This window comes from Mixophyes fleayi, unplaced genomic scaffold (assembly GCF_038048845.1).
Source record: "Mixophyes fleayi isolate aMixFle1 unplaced genomic scaffold, aMixFle1.hap1 Scaffold_128, whole genome shotgun sequence".
Classification (NCBI taxonomy): Eukaryota; Metazoa; Chordata; class Amphibia; order Anura; family Limnodynastidae; genus Mixophyes; species Mixophyes fleayi.
Genome location: NW_027445926.1, coordinates 1 through 14,569, shown reverse-complemented (window position 1 = coordinate 14,569; position 14,569 = coordinate 1). Strand labels below are relative to the sequence as shown.

General features: G+C 35.3%; 7 non-coding genes across 7 annotated transcripts; all 7 read right to left on the bottom strand.

Moving 5' to 3' along the window:
• Positions 1-5,543: 5,543 nt before the first annotated feature.
• Positions 5,544-5,616, bottom strand: TRNAK-UUU (transfer RNA lysine (anticodon UUU)). The gene has a single exon. It is a non-coding gene; the product is annotated as a tRNA-Lys (tRNA).
• Positions 5,617-6,584: 968 nt separating this feature from the next.
• TRNAK-UUU (transfer RNA lysine (anticodon UUU)) lies at positions 6,585-6,657 on the bottom strand. The gene has a single exon. It is a non-coding gene; the product is annotated as a tRNA-Lys (tRNA).
• Positions 6,658-8,124: 1,467 nt separating this feature from the next.
• Positions 8,125-8,197, bottom strand: TRNAK-UUU (transfer RNA lysine (anticodon UUU)). Its single transcript has one exon. It is a non-coding gene; the product is annotated as a tRNA-Lys (tRNA).
• Positions 8,198-9,664: 1,467 nt separating this feature from the next.
• Positions 9,665-9,737, bottom strand: TRNAK-UUU (transfer RNA lysine (anticodon UUU)). Its single transcript has one exon. It is a non-coding gene; the product is annotated as a tRNA-Lys (tRNA).
• A 1,466-nt stretch (positions 9,738-11,203) lies between these two features.
• On the bottom strand, positions 11,204-11,276 carry TRNAK-UUU (transfer RNA lysine (anticodon UUU)). Its single transcript has one exon. It is a non-coding gene; the product is annotated as a tRNA-Lys (tRNA).
• Positions 11,277-12,742: 1,466 nt separating this feature from the next.
• Positions 12,743-12,815, bottom strand: TRNAK-UUU (transfer RNA lysine (anticodon UUU)). Its single transcript has one exon. It is a non-coding gene; the product is annotated as a tRNA-Lys (tRNA).
• Positions 12,816-14,282: 1,467 nt separating this feature from the next.
• Positions 14,283-14,355, bottom strand: TRNAK-UUU (transfer RNA lysine (anticodon UUU)). The gene has a single exon. It is a non-coding gene; the product is annotated as a tRNA-Lys (tRNA).
• Between the last annotated feature and the right edge of the window lie 214 nt (positions 14,356-14,569).

Below are 14,569 nucleotides of genomic sequence, written 5' to 3'. Positions count from 1 at the left end.
CCAACTAAGTCAATAAATCTACTTGCGATAAAAAAAAAAGTTTATTTCACCTTGGTTGATCATAGAGATCTTAGTACACTATAAGTATTCATACCCTCCAAGACTCAATTTCATCTGTACACTTAATTTACAGATGTACACTAATGTCATGCTTGTGTAATGGCATTATAATCCAGTCATACTGTGAATTTGTAAAATGTGAAGATTAGTTCATCAGCTAAATCAACAAATTATCTTGCGTTATGCGTGGAGTTTCTGGTATTTTTGTCCAAATAATATGGCTATTTACTGCAGAATCACTTGTTGCCTCGTAGCATTTTATTTAGATGCTGCACCACTTTAAGTCCCACATAGCATCTCAAGTTTCTAGGAAATTATGTATTTGGATTGGACTGACCTGACTTGCACTTACAGATGTTCACTAATGTCCAGCTTTTATCAGTACATGACAGTGTAATGTAATCATACTGTGAAATTGTGTAATGGTAAGAGAAGTTGACCAACTAAGTCAATAAATCTACTTGCGATAAAAAAAAAAGTTTATTTCACCTTGGTTGATCATAGAGATCTTAGTACACTATAAGTATTCATACCCTCCAAGACTCAATTTCATCTGTACACTTAATTTACAGATGTACACTAATGTCATGCTTGTGTAATGGCATTATAATCCAGTCATACTGTGAATTTGTAAAATGTGAAGAGAAGTTCATCAGCTAAATCAATAAATTATCTTGCGTTATGCGTGGAGTTTCTTGTATTTTTGTTCAAATAATATGGCTATTTACTTCAGAATCACTTGTTTCCTCATCAACAATTTGAGAAATGATGATAATGACCTTTTTCACTTTTATCGCGGAAATCCTTCACAGCATACGTTTTGCATGGCACAGAGAATATAGATTGCCATCGTTTAAAAGGCATACACGCCTGAACAGGGACTTGAAGCCTGGACCCTCAGATTAAAAGTCTGATGCTCTACCGACTGAGCTATCCAGGCTCTCTTTTTATCTTGTACTCATCTGGAAAATGGGCAGTTCTGTAACCAATGCCAATTTAATCGTGGCCAATGTTCTGTAAAGTGTGAGCCGAAAGGCTTGGTTGGAAGGTCTCAGGATGCAAAAAGCTTTGATTGTCCCTTGGTTGAACATTTAGATCCCACCAAACTGTAAGTCTTAATGCCCTTCAAGATTCATTTTCAACTATACTGCTTGGGGAATTAATTTGTTTGCTGTCTAATTTAATTACTATGTTGCTAACAAATTGGGATGAAGTGGGGTTAGATAGGAAATGAGGTGAAATGTCTAACCTTAATATACTTAGAATTTAATCTACAAGTAATATTTGCCTCGTAGCATTTTATTTAGATGCTGCACCACTTTAAGTCCCACATAGCATCTCAAGTTTCTAGGAAATTATGTATTTGGATTGGACTGACCTGACTTGCACTTACAGATGTTCACTAATGTCCAGCTTTTATCAGTACATGACAGTGTAATGTAATCATACTGTGAAATTGTGTAATGGTAAGAGAAGTTGACCAACTAAGTCAATAAATCTACTTGCGATAAAAAAAAAAGTTTATTTCACCTTGGTTGATCATAGAGATCTTAGTACACTATAAGTATTCATACCCTCCAAGACTCAATTTCATCTGTACACTTAATTTACAGATGTACACTAATGTCATGCTTGTGTAATGGCATTATAATCCAGTCATACTGTGAATTTGTAAAATGTGAAGATTAGTTCATCAGCTAAATCAACAAATTATCTTGCGTTATGCGTGGAGTTTCTGGTATTTTTGTCCAAATAATATGGCTATTTACTGCAGAATCACTTGTCGCCTCGTAGCATTTTATTTAGATGCTGCACCACTTTAAGTCCCACATAGCATCTCAAGTTTCTAGGAAATTATGTATTTGGATTGGACTGACCTGACTTGCACTTACAGATGTTCACTAATGTCCAGCTTTTATCAGTACATGACAGTGTAATGTAATCATACTGTGAAATTGTGTAATGGTAAGAGAAGTTGACCAACTAAGTCAATAAATCTACTTGCGATAAAAAAAAAAGTTTATTTCACCTTGGTTGATCATAGAGATCTTAGTACACTATAAGTATTCATACCCTCCAAGACTCAATTTCATCTGTACACTTAATTTACAGATGTACACTAATGTCATGCTTGTGTAATGGCATTATAATCCAGTCATACTGTGAATTTGTAAAATGTGAAGAGAAGTTCATCAGCTAAATCAATAAATTATCTTGCGTTATGCGTGGAGTTTCTTGTATTTTTGTTCAAATAATATGGCTATTTACTTCAGAATCACTTGTTTCCTCATCAACAATTTGAGAAATGATGATAATGACCTTTTTCACTTTTATCGCGGAAATCCTTCACAGCATACGTTTTGCATGGCACAGAGAATATAGATTGCCATCGTTTAAAAGGCATACACACCTGAACAGGGACTTGAACCCTGGACCCTCAGATTAAAAGTCTGATGCTCTACCGACTGAGCTATCCAGGCTCTCTTTTTATCTTGTACTCATCTGGAAAATGGGCAGTTCTGTAACCAATGCCAATTTAATCGTGGCCAATGTTCTGTAAAGTGTGAGCCGAAAGGCTTGGTTGGAAGGTCTCAGGATGCAAAAAGCTTTGATTGTCCCTTGGTTGAACATTTAGATCCCACCAAACTGTAAGTCTTAATGCCCTTCAAGATTCATTTTCAACTATACTGCTTGGGGAATTAATTTGTTTGCTGTCTAATTTAATTACTATGTTGCTAACAAATTGGGATGAAGTGGGGTTAGATAGGAAATGAGGTGAAATGTCTAACCTTAATATACTTAGAATTTAATCTACAAGTAATATTTGCCTCGTAGCATTTTATTTAGATGCTGCACCACTTTAAGTCCCACATAGCATCTCAAGTTTCTAGGAAATTATGTATTTGGATTGGACTGACCTGACTTGCACTTACAGATGTTCACTAATGTCCAGCTTTTATCAGTACATGACAGTGTAATGTAATCATACTGTGAAATTGTGTAATGGTAAGAGAAGTTGACCAACTAAGTCAATAAATCTACTTGCGATAAAAAAAAAAGTTTATTTCACCTTGGTTGATCATAGAGATCTTAGTACACTATAAGTATTCATACCCTCCAAGACTCAATTTCATCTGTACACTTAATTTACAGATGTACACTAATGTCATGCTTGTGTAATGGCATTATAATCCAGTCATACTGTGAATTTGTAAAATGTGAAGATTAGTTCATCAGCTAAATCAACAAATTATCTTGCGTTATGCGTGGAGTTTCTGGTATTTTTGTCCAAATAATATGGCTATTTACTGCAGAATCACTTGTTGCCTCGTAGCATTTTATTTAGATGCTGCACCACTTTAAGTCCCACATAGCATCTCAAGTTTCTAGGAAATTATGTATTTGGATTGGACTGACCTGACTTGCACTTACAGATGTTCACTAATGTCCAGCTTTTATCAGTACATGACAGTGTAATGTAATCATACTGTGAAATTGTGTAATGGTAAGAGAAGTTGACCAACTAAGTCAATAAATCTACTTGCGATAAAAAAAAAAGTTTATTTCACCTTGGTTGATCATAGAGATCTTAGTACACTATAAGTATTCATACCCTCCAAGACTCAATTTCATCTGTACACTTAATTTACAGATGTACACTAATGTCATGCTTGTGTAATGGCATTATAATCCAGTCATACTGTGAATTTGTAAAATGTGAAGAGAAGTTCATCAGCTAAATCAATAAATTATCTTGCGTTATGCGTGGAGTTTCTTGTATTTTTGTTCAAATAATATGGCTATTTACTTCAGAATCACTTGTTTCCTCATCAACAATTTGAGAAATGATGATAATGACCTTTTTCACTTTTATCGCGGAAATCCTTCACAGCATACGTTTTGCATGGCACAGAGAATATAGATTGCCATCGTTTAAAAGGCATACACGCCTGAACAGGGACTTGAAGCCTGGACCCTCAGATTAAAAGTCTGATGCTCTACCGACTGAGCTATCCAGGCTCTCTTTTTATCTTGTACTCATCTGGAAAATGGGCAGTTCTGTAACCAATGCCAATTTAATCGTGGCCAATGTTCTGTAAAGTGTGAGCCGAAAGGCTTGGTTGGAAGGTCTCAGGATGCAAAAAGCTTTGATTGTCCCTTGGTTGAACATTTAGATCCCACCAAACTGTAAGTCTTAATGCCCTTCAAGATTCATTTTCAACTATACTGCTTGGGGAATTAATTTGTTTGCTGTCTAATTTAATTACTATGTTGCTAACAAATTGGGATGAAGTGGGGTTAGATAGGAAATGAGGTGAAATGTCTAACCTTAATATACTTAGAATTTAATCTACAAGTAATATTTGCCTCGTAGCATTTTATTTAGATGCTGCACCACTTTAAGTCCCACATAGCATCTCAAGTTTCTAGGAAATTATGTATTTGGATTGGACTGACCTGACTTGCACTTACAGATGTTCACTAATGTCCAGCTTTTATCAGTACATGACAGTGTAATGTAATCATACTGTGAAATTGTGTAATGGTAAGAGAAGTTGACCAACTAAGTCAATAAATCTACTTGCGATAAAAAAAAAAGTTTATTTCACCTTGGTTGATCATAGAGATCTTAGTACACTATAAGTATTCATACCCTCCAAGACTCAATTTCATCTGTACACTTAATTTACAGATGTACACTAATGTCATGCTTGTGTAATGGCATTATAATCCAGTCATACTGTGAATTTGTAAAATGTGAAGATTAGTTCATCAGCTAAATCAACAAATTATCTTGCGTTATGCGTGGAGTTTCTGGTATTTTTGTCCAAATAATATGGCTATTTACTGCAGAATCACTTGTCGCCTCGTAGCATTTTATTTAGATGCTGCACCACTTTAAGTCCCACATAGCATCTCAAGTTTCTAGGAAATTATGTATTTGGATTGGACTGACCTGACTTGCACTTACAGATGTTCACTAATGTCCAGCTTTTATCAGTACATGACAGTGTAATGTAATCATACTGTGAAATTGTGTAATGGTAAGAGAAGTTGACCAACTAAGTCAATAAATCTACTTGCGATAAAAAAAAAAGTTTATTTCACCTTGGTTGATCATAGAGATCTTAGTACACTATAAGTATTCATACCCTCCAAGACTCAATTTCATCTGTACACTTAATTTACAGATGTACACTAATGTCATGCTTGTGTAATGGCATTATAATCCAGTCATACTGTGAATTTGTAAAATGTGAAGAGAAGTTCATCAGCTAAATCAATAAATTATCTTGCGTTATGCGTGGAGTTTCTTGGAGTTTCAAATAATATGGCTATTTACTTCAGAATCACTTGTTTCCTCATCAACAATTTGAGAAATGATGATAATGACCTTTTTCACTTTTATCGCGGAAATCCTTCACAGCATACGTTTTGCATGGCACAGAGAATATAGATTGCCATCGTTTAAAAGGCATACACGCCTGAACAGGGACTTGAACCCTGGACCCTCAGATTAAAAGTCTGATGCTCTACCGACTGAGCTATCCAGGCTCTCTTTTTATCTTGTACTCATCTGGAAAATGGGCAGTTCTGTAACCAATGCCAATTTAATCGTGGCCAATGTTCTGTAAAGTGTGAGCCGAAAGGCTTGGTTGGAAGGTCTCAGGATGCAAAAAGCTTTGATTGTCCCTTGGTTGAACATTTAGATCCCACCAAACTGTAAGTCTTAATGCCCTTCAAGATTCATTTTCAACTATACTGCTTGGGGAATTAATTTGTTTGCTGTCTAATTTAATTACTATGTTGCTAACAAATTGGGATGAAGTGGGGTTAGATAGGAAATGAGGTGAAATGTCTAACCTTAATATACTTAGAATTTAATCTACAAGTAATATTTGCCTCGTAGCATTTTATTTAGATGCTGCACCACTTTAAGTCCCACATAGCATCTCAAGTTTCTAGGAAATTATGTATTTGGATTGGACTGACCTGACTTGCACTTACAGATGTTCACTAATGTCCAGCTTTTATCAGTACATGACAGTGTAATGTAATCATACTGTGAAATTGTGTAATGGTAAGAGAAGTTGACCAACTAAGTCAATAAATCTACTTGCGATAAAAAAAAAAGTTTATTTCACCTTGGTTGATCATAGAGATCTTAGTACACTATAAGTATTCATACCCTCCAAGACTCAATTTCATCTGTACACTTAATTTACAGATGTACACTAATGTCATGCTTGTGTAATGGCATTATAATCCAGTCATACTGTGAATTTGTAAAATGTGAAGAGAAGTTCATCAGCTAAATCAATAAATTATCTTGCGTTATGCGTGGAGTTTCTTGTATTTTTGTTCAAATAATATGGCTATTTACTTCAGAATCACTTGTTTCCTCATCAACAATTTGAGAAATGATGATAATGACCTTTTTCACTTTTATCGCGGAAATCCTTCACAGCATACGTTTTGCATGGCACAGAGAATATAGATTGCCATCATTTAAAAGGCATACACGCCTGAACAGGGACTTGAACCCTGGACCCTCAGATTAAAAGTCTGATGCTCTACCGACTGAGCTATCCAGGCTCTCTTTTTATCTTGTACTCATCTGGAAAATGGGCAGTTCTGTAACCAATGCCAATTTAATCGTGGCCAATGTTCTGTAAAGTGTGAGCCGAAAGGTTTGGTTGCAAGGTCTCAGGATGCAAAAAGCTTTGATTGTCCCTTGGTTGAACATTTAGATCCCACCAAACTGTAAGTCTTAATGCCCTTCAAGATTCATTTTCAACTATACTGCTTGGGGAATTAATTTGTTTGCTGTCTAATTTAATTACTATGTTGCTAACAAATTGGGATGAAGTGGGGTTAGATAGGAAATGAGGTGAAATGTCTAACCTTAATATACTTAGAATTTAATCTACAAGTAATATTTGCCTCGTAGCATTTTATTTAGATGCTGCACCACTTTAAGTCCCACATAGCATCTCAAGTTTCTAGGAAATTATGTATTTGGATTGGACTGACCTGACTTGCACTTACAGATGTTCACTAATGTCCAGATTTTATCAGTACATGACAGTGTAATGTAATCATACTGTGAAATTGTGTAATGGTAAGAGAAGTTGACCAACTAAGTCAATAAATCTACTTGCGATAAAAAAAAAAGTTTATTTCACCTTGGTTGATCATAGAGATCTTAGTACACTATAAGTATTCATACCCTCCAAGACTCAATTTCATCTGTACACTTAATTTACAGATGTACACTAATGTCATGCTTGTGTAATGGCATTATAATCCAGTCATACTGTGAATTTGTAAAATGTGAAGATTAGTTCATCAGCTAAATCAACAAATTATCTTGCGTTATGCGTGGAGTTTCTGGTATTTTTGTCCAAATAATATGGCTATTTACTGCAGAATCACTTGTTGCCTCGTAGCATTTTATTTAGATGCTGCACCACTTTAAGTCCCACATAGCATCTCAAGTTTCTAGGAAATTATGTATTTGGATTGGACTGACCTGACTTGCACTTACAGATGTTCACTAATGTCCAGCTTTTATCAGTACATGACAGTGTAATGTAATCATACTGTGAAATTGTGTAATGGTAAGAGAAGTTGACCAACTAAGTCAATAAATCTACTTGCGATAAAAAAAAAAGTTTATTTCACCTTGGTTGATCATAGAGATCTTAGTACACTATAAGTATTCATACCCTCCAAGACTCAATTTCATCTGTACACTTAATTTACAGATGTACACTAATGTCATGCTTGTGTAATGGCATTATAATCCAGTCATACTGTGAATTTGTAAAATGTGAAGAGAAGTTCATCAGCTAAATCAATAAATTATCTTGCGTTATGCGTGGAGTTTCTTGTATTTTTGTTCAAATAATATGGCTATTTACTTCAGAATCACTTGTTTCCTCATCAACAATTTGAGAAATGATGATAATGACCTTTTTCACTTTTATCGCGGAAATCCTTCACAGCATACGTTTTGCATGGCACAGAGAATATAGATTGCCATCGTTTAAAAGGCATACACGCCTGAACAGGGACTTGAACCCTGGACCCTCAGATTAAAAGTCTGATGCTCTACCAACTGAGCTATCCAGGCTCTCTTTTTATCTTGTACTCATCTGGAAAATGGGCAGTTCTGTAACCAATGCCAATTTAATCGTGGCCAATGTTCTGTAAAGTGTGAGCCGAAAGGCTTGGTTGGAAGGTCTCAGGATGCAAAAAGCTTTGATTGTCCCTTGGTTGAACATTTAGATCCCACCAAACTGTAAGTCTTAATGCCCTTCAAGATTCATTTTCAACTATACTGCTTGGGGAATTAATTTGTTTGCTGTCTAATTTAATTACTATGTTGCTAACAAATTGGGATGAAGTGGGGGTTAGATAGGAAATGAGGTGAAATGTCTAACCTTAATATACTTAGAATTTAATCTACAAGTAATATTTGCCTCGTAGCATTTTATTTAGATGCTGCACCACTTTAAGTCCCACATAGCATCTCAAGTTTCTAGGAAATTATGTATTTGGATTGGACTGACCTGACTTGCACTTACAGATGTTCACTAATGTCCAGCTTTTATCAGTACATGACAGTGTAATGTAATCATACTGTGAAATTGTGTAATGGTAAGAGAAGTTGACCAACTAAGTCAATAAATCTACTTGCGATAAAAAAAAAAGTTTATTTCACCTTGGTTGATCATAGAGATCTTAGTACACTATAAGTATTCATACCCTCCAAGACTCAATTTCATCTGTACACTTAATTTACAGATGTACACTAATGTCATGCTTGTGTAATGGCATTATAATCCAGTCATACTGTGAATTTGTAAAATGTGAAGATTAGTTCATCAGCTAAATCAACAAATTATCTTGCGTTATGCGTGGAGTTTCTGGTATTTTTGTCCAAATAATATGGCTATTTACTGCAGAATCACTTGTTGCTTCGTAGCATTTTATTTAGATGCTGCACCACTTTAAGTCCCACATAGCATCTCAAGTTTCTAGGAAATTATGTATTTGGATTGGACTGACCTGACTTGCACTTACAGATGTTCACTAATGTCCAGCTTTTATCAGTACATGACAGTGTAATGTAATCATACTGTGAAATTGTGTAATGGTAAGAGAAGTTGACCAACTAAGTCAATAAATCTACTTGCGATAAAAAAAAAGTTTATTTCACCTTGGTTGATCATAGAGATCTTAGTACACTATAAGTATTCATACCCTCCAAGACTCAATTTCATCTGTACACTTAATTTACAGATGTACACTAATGTCATGCTTGTGTAATGGCATTATAATCCAGTCATACTGTGAATTTGTAAAATGTGAAGAGAAGTTCATCAGCTAAATCAATAAATTATCTTGCGTTATGCGTGGAGTTTCTTGTATTTTTGTTCAAATAATATGGCTATTTACTTCAGAATCACTTGTTTCCTCATCAACAATTTGAGAAATGATGATAATGACCTTTTTCACTTTTATCGCGGAAATCCTTCACAGCATACGTTTTGCATGGCACAGAGAATATAGATTGCCATCGTTTAAAAGGCATACACGCCTGAACAGGGACTTGAACCCTGGACCCTCAGATTAAAAGTCTGATGCTCTACCAACTGAGCTATCCAGGCTCTCTTTTTATCTTGTACTCATCTGGAAAATGGGCAGTTCTGTAACCAATGCCAATTTAATCGTGGCCAATGTTCTGTAAAGTGTGAGCCGAAAGGCTTGGTTGGAAGGTCTCAGGATGCAAAAAGCTTTGATTGTCCCTTGGTTGAACATTTAGATCCCACCAAACTGTAAGTCTTAATGCCCTTCAAGATTCATTTTCAACTATACTGCTTGGGGAATTAATTTGTTTGCTGTCTAATTTAATTACTATGTTGCTAACAAATTGGGATGAAGTGGGGTTAGATAGGAAATGAGGTGAAATGTCTAACCTTAATATACTTAGAATTTAATCTACAAGTAATATTTGCCTCGTAGCATTTTATTTAGATGCTGCACCACTTTAAGTCCCACATAGCATCTCAAGTTTCTAGGAAATTATGTATTTGGATTGGACTGACCTGACTTGCACTTACAGATGTTCACTAATGTCCAGCTTTTATCAGTACATGACAGTGTAATGTAATCATACTGTGAAATTGTGTAATGGTAAGAGAAGTTGACCAACTAAGTCAATAAATCTACTTGCGATAAAAAAAAAAGTTTATTTCACCTTGGTTGATCATAGAGATCTTAGTACACTATAAGTATTCATACCCTCCAAGACTCAATTTCATCTGTACACTTAATTTACAGATGTACACTAATGTCATGCTTGTGTAATGGCATTATAATCCAGTCATACTGTGAATTTGTAAAATGTGAAGATTAGTTCATCAGCTAAATCAACAAATTATCTTGCGTTATGCGTGGAGTTTCTGGTATTTTTGTCCAAATAATATGGCTATTTACTGCAGAATCACTTGTTGCTTCGTAGCATTTTATTTAGATGCTGCACCACTTTAAGTCCCACATAGCATCTCAAGTTTCTAGGAAATTATGTATTTGGATTGGACTGACCTGACTTGCACTTACAGATGTTCACTAATGTCCAGCTTTTATCAGTACATGACAGTGTAATGTAATCATACTGTGAAATTGTGTAATGGTAAGAGAAGTTGACCAACTAAGTCAATAAATCTACTTGCGATAAAAAAAAAGTTTATTTCACCTTGGTTGATCATAGAGATCTTAGTACACTATAAGTATTCATACCCTCCAAGACTCAATTTCATCTGTACACTTAATTTACAGATGTACACTAATGTCATGCTTGTGTAATGGCATTATAATCCAGTCATACTGTGAATTTGTAAAATGTGAAGAGAAGTTCATCAGCTAAATCAATAAATTATCTTGCGTTATGCGTGGAGTTTCTTGTATTTTTGTTCAAATAATATGGCTATTTACTTCAGAATCACTTGTTTCCTCATCAACAATTTGAGAAATGATGATAATGACCTTTTTCACTTTTATCGCGGAAATCCTTCACAGCATACGTTTTGCATGGCACAGAGAATATAGATTGCCATCGTTTAAAAGGCATACACGCCTGAACAGGGACTTGAACCCTGGACCCTCAGATTAAAAGTCTGATGCTCTACCGACTGAGCTATCCAGGCTCTCTTTTTATCTTGTACTCATCTGGAAAATGGGCAGTTCTGTAACCAATGCCAATTTAATCGTGGCCAATGTTCTGTAAAGTGTGAGCCGAAAGGCTTGGTTGGAAGGTCTCAGGATGCAAAAAGCTTTGATTGTCCCTTGGTTGAACATTTAGATCCCACCAAACTGTAAGTCTTAATGCCCTTCAAGATTCATTTTCAACTATACTGCTTGGGGAATTAATTTGTTTGCTGTCTAATTTAATTACTATGTTGCTAACAAATTGGGATGAAGTGGGGTTAGATAGGAAATGAGGTGAAATGTCTAACCTTAATATACTTAGAATTTAATCTACAAGTAATATTTGCCTCGTAGCATTTTATTTAGATGCTGCACCACTTTAAGTCCCACATAGCATCTCAAGTTTCTAGGAAATTATGTATTTGGATTGGACTGACCTGACTTGCACTTACAGATGTTCACTAATGTCCAGCTTTTATCAGTACATGACAGTGTAATGTAATCATACTGTGAAATTGTGTAATGGTAAGAGAAGTTGACCAACTAAGTCAATAAATCTACTTGCGATAAAAAAAAAAGTTTATTTCACCTTGGTTGATCATAGAGATCTTAGTACACTATAAGTATTCATACCCTCCAAGACTCAATTTCATCTGTACACTTAATTTACAGATGTACACTAATGTCATGCTTGTGTAATGGCATTATAATCCAGTCATACTGTGAATTTGTAAAATGTGAAGATTAGTTCATCAGCTAAATCAACAAATTATCTTGCGTTATGCGTGGAGTTTCTGGTATTTTTGTCCAAATAATATGGCTATTTACTGCAGAATCACTTGTTGCCTCGTAGCATTTTATTTAGATGCTGCACCACTTTAAGTCCCACATAGCATCTCAAGTTTCTAGGAAATTATGTATTTGGATTGGACTGACCTGACTTGCACTTACAGATGTTCACTAATGTCCAGCTTTTATCAGTACATGACAGTGTAATGTAATCATACTGTGAAATTGTGTAATGGTAAGAGAAGTTGACCAACTAAGTCAATAAATCTACTTGCGATAAAAAAAAAGTTTATTTCACCTTGGTTGATCATAGAGATCTTAGTACACTATAAGTATTCATACCCTCCAAGACTCAATTTCATCTGTACACTTAATTTACAGATGTACACTAATGTCATGCTTGTGTAATGGCATTATAATCCAGTCATACTGTGAATTTGTAAAATGTGAAGAGAAGTTCATCAGCTAAATCAATAAATTATCTTGCGTTATGCGTGGAGTTTCTTGTATTTTTGTTCAAATAATATGGCTATTTACTTCAGAATCACTTGTTTCCTCATCAACAATTTGAGAAATGATGATAATGACCTTTTTCACTTTTATCGCGGAAATCCTTCACAGCATACGTTTTGCATGGCACAGAGAATATAGATTGCCATCATTTAAAAGGCATACACGCCTGAACAGGGACTTGAACCCTGGACCCTCAGATTAAAAGTCTGATGCTCTACCGACTGAGCTATCCAGGCTCTCTTTTTATCTTGTACTCATCTGGAAAATGGGCAGTTCTGTAACCAATGCCAATTTAATCGTGGCCAATGTTCTGTAAAGTGTGAGCCGAAAGGCTTGGTTGGAAGGTCTCAGGATGCAAAAAGCTTTGATTGTCCCTTGGTTGAACATTTAGATCCCACCAAACTGTAAGTCTTAATGCCCTTCAAGATTCATTTTCAACTATACTGCTTGGGGAATTAATTTGTTTGCTGTCTAATTTAATTACTATGTTGCTAACAAATTGGGATGAAGTGGGGTTAGATAGGAAATGAGGTGAAATGTCTAACCTTAATATACTTAGAATTTAATCTACAAGTAATATTTGCCTCGTAGCATTTTATTTAGATGCTGCACCACTTTAAGTCCCACATAGCATCTCAAGTTTCTAGGAAATTATGTATTTGGATTGGACTGACCTGACTTGCACTTACAGATGTTCACTAATGTCCAGCTTTTATCAGTACATGACAGTGTAATGTAATCATACTGTGAAATTGTGTAATGGTAAGAGAAGTTGACCAACTAAGTCAATAAATCTACTTGCGATAAAAAAAAAAGTTTATTTCACCTTGGTTGATCATAGAGATCTTAGTACACTATAAGTATTCATACCCTCCAAGACTCAATTTCATCTGTACACTTAATTTACAGATGTACACTAATGTCATGCTTGTGTAATGGCATTATAATCCAGTCATACTGTGAATTTGTAAAATGTGAAGATTAGTTCATCAGCTAAATCAACAAATTATCTTGCGTTATGCGTGGAGTTTCTGGTATTTTTGTCCAAATAATATGGCTATTTACTGCAGAATCACTTGTTGCCTCGTAGCATTTTATTTAGATGCTGCACCACTTTAAGTCCCACATAGCATCTCAAGTTTCTAGGAAATTATGTATTTGGATTGGACTGACCTGACTTGCACTTACAGATGTTCACTAATGTCCAGCTTTTATCAGTACATGACAGTGTAATGTAATCATACTGTGAAATTGTGTAATGGTAAGAGAAGTTGACCAACTAAGTCAATAAATCTACTTGCGATAAAAAAAAAAGTTTATTTCACCTTGGTTGATCATAGAGATCTTAGTACACTATAAGTATTCATACCCTCCAAGACTCAATTTCATCTGTACACTTAATTTACAGATGTACACTAATGTCATGCTTGTGTAATGGCATTATAATCCAGTCATACTGTGAATTTGTAAAATGTGAAGAGAAGTTCATCAGCTAAATCAATAAATTATCTTGCGTTATGCGTGGAGTTTCTTGTATTTTTGTTCAAATAATATGGCTATTTACTTCAGAATCACTTGTTTCCTCATCAACAATTTGAGAAATGATGATAATGACCTTTTTCACTTTTATCGCGGAAATCCTTCACAGCATACGTTTTGCATGGCACAGAGAATATAGATTGCCATCGTTTAAAAGGCATACACGCCTGAACAGGGACTTGAACCCTGGACCCTCAGATTAAAAGTCTGATGCTCTACCGACTGAGCTATCCAGGCTCTCTTTTTATCTTGTACTCATCTGGAAAATGGGCAGTTCTGTAACCAATGCCAATTTAATCGTGGCCAATGTTCTGTAAAGTGTGAGCCGAAAGGCTTGGTTGGAAGGTCTCAGGATGCAAAAAGCTTTGATTGTCCCTTGGTTGAACATTTAGATCCCACCAAACTGTAAGTCTTAATGCCCTTCAAGATTCATTTTCAACTATACTGCTTA